Below are 4624 nucleotides of genomic sequence, written 5' to 3'. Positions count from 1 at the left end.
GGAAAAGTTAGTTTATATAGAGAAAATGTTCAAATGGTATAATGATGAATAAAAGTCTTAAAAGGACTTTTAAATATTCTATCACACTTTAAATTGAAATGGAATTATACTACTCTCCTCTTTCCTTCTTTTATCCCCTCCCATCTACCCTACTCTAAGCCTTCCTTTGATCCCTCCATTCTCAAATACATATCCTCACATTCCTTGGTTGTTACTGTTACACACACACACACACACACACACACACACACACACACACATATATATACATATACATGTATACACATATATTATTATTGTTATACTCACATATGTATGCATATATACATATACATATATATTATTATCATTACACTCATATATATGTATATATTTATACGTATATATGTATATATTTATATGTATATATGTATATATTTATATATATACGTATATATGACCTATATATGTTGAGCCCGATTTTGTTGGTGGCATACATATGACTTCAAGGTGGACCACTACTGTTGTGGTTTCAATCGAGCAAGCACATATGTCATATATTTATCTATCAATGTTTTCTCAAATATTGGCTTAAAATTTCAAGGTTAAGTTCAAGTAACCAGGAAAAAACAACAGCCACAGAAAATACAGCTAGGGCTTAAAATACAGTTCTGGACAAAATTGTGATGCAAAACAGTGACTGTGAAAAGCATAAATTAGCACAACTAGAAAGTATTTCCTGAAAACACGTGTGCTCATTTCTAGCACATCTGCAGAGTACATTGGAAGAAAGGTGATATTTCTGCAACTTATTTGGAAAACTGAGTAAGACAGAGGTAGCAATGCTTTCTTTTCCATGAGCATTACTAATTTTGGTTCTCAGAAGGGACCACTGGGTTTACATCTCGTTAACTGATTCACACAGAATCCTTAGTGCTGGAGGCCTAATAGAAGCTCCCCTGTTTCACAATACTTACTAAAGCAATCCTCACGTCTCTAATGTAGTGTAACTTCCAATTAATTTTTTTAAGGTCAGCCTGTCACACTGGAACCAACAGTGTTAATGTCAACAGTACCAGCTTGTAAATAGCATTGTGAGCTACACTCAAGTTCAATAGTAGGTGATAGACCCTTGTTTTCTCAGAAATCTTAGGAAATGTATTTTGATATATTTTACCACAAAACACAATAACTATAGATTATGTACTTTATCCTGTAATTTCTGCATATTAGTCAACATAATTCTAAGTACAACTCAAATGACATTCATTCTCTATTTTAAACTATGCATTTAAAATGTGAAGATTCATGCTTGCTTTGGTAGCATATATGTTACAATTGATGTGATACAGAGAATATTAATATGGCCTCTGTGCAAGGATTATAGGCCAATTCTTGAAGGATTCCATATTTTTTCAGGAAGTCTTATGGAAGCATTGGGTGAAGAATTGAGGAACACAGAGGATAGAGACTTAACAAGAAGGTCCACAAGAAGACCAACCTCTAGTCAACCAACTGGGACCCTTGACTGAACTACCAACCAAGCAACAAGCAAGGGTTAGACCTAGGCTCTCTCCCTCCCTCACAAATATGTTGCTGATACGGAGTTTGGTCTTCATATGACTCCCCCAACAACTGGAGAAGGGGCTAATCTGACTTTGTTGCCTACCTGTGAATTCTGTTCCTCTAACTGGTCTGCCTTTTCTGACCTCATTGGGAGAAGATATTCCTAGTCCTGCAGTAACTTGAGGTACCAGGTGGGTTGGTACTCAGTGGGGAGCCTCCCGTTTCTCAGAGATGAAGGGGAGGTGTGGTGGGGAGAGAAGCAGCATGATGGGAGAACTGGGAGGAGAGGGAAGGCTGTGATGGGGATGTTAAATAAAGTAATGGAAAAATGAAATAAAATTTGAAGATTCTTTTGGGACTCTTCATTGAACCTTGAAATGGAACAAACTTTGCTTCTTCCTGTGAAATCTCTCAGTCCTCCTTCTGGACTACCCATATTGGTTTGAGTCAACCCGTAGATACCTAGAAACACTTTTAGCCTGGAATCACCAGTGTCTACAAAGAGATGGCACTCAGTTGATTCACATGAGACTCCCGTCCTCCACTGTGATTTCTCCTCCCATCTTCAGCCCTGTAACAACTCTCTTGAGGGGCCTTTCCTCCTACCTCAGCTCAGCTCACTGGAGACTCCAACACTTGCTTTAGATCCAGGATTCACTTGCTTTAGATCCAGGATTCACTTGCTTTAGATCCAGGATTCACTCGCTTTAGATCCAGGATTCTTCTGTCCCTTTCGACCCTGTTTCTTCAGATTAGTCATTGTCTTATTGGAACCATCTTGTAAGAAATCCTTCTCCTACCACACCTTCAAATCCTTGAGGAAAAGTTTAAGTTCACTTTGCTCCTTCCTGCATCCTATCACCTCCTACTCTCCTATCCCTTCTTAATTCCTTTCTGTCACTCATTAATGTACAGATACACTCTCTAGAAGGAAACCCACACTTTCCAACAATCCAGAGAGAGTAACAGTAACAAAGGTACAGAGTACAAACACAAGAAGGAAAAGAACAGATATTAGCACATAGAACCACATAATCATTGTAACTCCTAGAAAACAGCACAAAGACAGAAACAGAAATTACTAATTATATATGCCTCCACCAGAACCCAATAACCCTAATACAGAAAAGAGTGGATGAATAAATAACTGAAAATACAATGGAATGAAATAATGAAAATAATTCAAGATATGGAAGTAGATTTTTTAACAACAATTGGAACAAAACTGAGATAAAACTGAAAATGGAAAATTAACAAGTCAAACAAAATCCTCAGAATTAAGCTATACCAATGGTATACAAATCATGAGAGAAAGAATCTCAGGCATTGAAAACAAGATATCAATTAACTGGGCCACCCAGAGTTACCAGAAACTAAACTACCAATCAAAGAGTATACATGGAGGGATCCATGGCTCCAGATACATATGTAGCAGAAGATGGCCTTATCTGACATCAGTGGGAGAAGAGGCCTTTGGTCCTGTGGGGGTTTGATGCCCCCACATAGGGGGATGCTAGAGCAATGAGTGGGGAGTGGGTGGAAGAACACTATCAGAGAGGCAAAGGAGAGGTGGGAGGGGGATGGGATGGGGGTAAAAAAGAAAAGAAAAGAAAAGAAAAAATAAAGGAAGAAGTAAAACACTCTTTAAAAAAACAAGGAGCTCTCCCACCAAGAAAAAGAAGAATCTCATGGACCCTCCTCTGCACCCTTCTTACAGCTTTGGTCATTCCCATCTATCAATGAACATTAGTACTACTTTGAAAAGAAAAATGAACATAGGATATCACCTAATAGCTCCAGCCTGAGTGTTTGTACCCTGGTCTCATTGCTTGTGGCATATTGAATTTAGGAGTATAATGATTACATGCTATAAATCATAAAGTTTAAATACAAAGATCTGCATATCTTATAAAGCAGGTGTCTTCTATATAATAATCATATACACTTGGCTCATTTCACTGAGAGAAAGAGCAACATTAAGACAGAACACCCAAAATTTTGTGTTTGTCTAAACAGGTCTATGTGACCATCAAAGAAAAATTAATAGTTACTATTCTCTGAGAAACTATACTTTTGAGTAAATTTTTTAAGGGGTCAAGCACAACCTTACATGCTTCTTCTGTTTTGCATTGAAAGAACCTTTGTTACTCTTCTTTTGCTTTGAGTTAAAAATATTTGATGTATTTATTTCAATGACTTTTCAGACAACCTTGGGCATTTAATGCTGAAAATATTTAACTTGAAATTGTTATTTTGAGAAGTAAAACAATATGTTATAATTGCTATGCTATAATGTAATATAAGTTTTATGTAAATCCTCTAAATTTTGTGTGTACTTTTCTCAATAAATATTTATGCAGGCAAGAAAATGAATACTTCATTCAAAAAGTGCTATATCAAAAAAAATTAAAGAACCAAATATCCAGGACATTTGAAATATGATGAAATGACCAAGTCTATGAATAAGAGGAAAAGAAGAAAAAGAGGAAACTCTGATCAAAAGCACCAAAAAGTATTTTAATAAAATCACAAAGAAAACTTACCAACTTATAGGGGGAATCTTCAAAAGATATAAAAGGTACAGACAATACTAAAAAGGAAGGACCAGAGAGGAAATTCATCATGAAACATAAAAATCAAAATACTAAATTTACAGGACAAGGAAAGACTAAAGACTGCAAGGGAACAATATCAGGTAACATATAAAGAAAAACACATTAAAATGATACCTCATTTCTCAGAGGAATTATAAAAACAGAAGTTTCAAGAAAGATGTTGTAGAAAGTTTAATATAGCAAGGATGCTGGCTCAGACTGCAATACCTAGAAAACTATCAAAAATAGATGAAGAAAAGTAAAAGTTCAATAGTAAAACCAAATGTAAGCCATATCTAGAAAGAAAATTTCAACCTGAAAAAATAAAACAGACCTGATAAACACAGGAATACATAATCTCAGAACAACAAATCAAAATAGGAGTAAAATACACCCACAACATTAGTATAAGAGTAACCAACAAACACTTCTCATTGATAACTCTCAACATCAATTGTCTCAGTTCTACAATAAATAGGCACAGA

At 35.7% G+C, this 4624-nt stretch overlaps 1 non-coding gene across 1 annotated transcript; it reads left to right on the top strand.

Moving 5' to 3' along the window:
* Nucleotides 1-1287: 1287 nt before the first annotated feature.
* LOC116087845 lies at nucleotides 1288-1394 on the top strand. Its single transcript, XR_004117643.1, has one exon. It is a non-coding gene; the product is annotated as a U6 spliceosomal RNA (small nuclear RNA).
* Nucleotides 1395-4624: the final 3230 nt, after the last annotated feature.

This window comes from Mastomys coucha, unplaced genomic scaffold, assembly GCF_008632895.1.
Source record: "Mastomys coucha isolate ucsf_1 unplaced genomic scaffold, UCSF_Mcou_1 pScaffold13, whole genome shotgun sequence".
NCBI classification, from domain to species: domain Eukaryota; kingdom Metazoa; phylum Chordata; class Mammalia; order Rodentia; family Muridae; genus Mastomys; species Mastomys coucha.
This window is presented reverse-complemented; position numbering and strand designations above follow the sequence as displayed.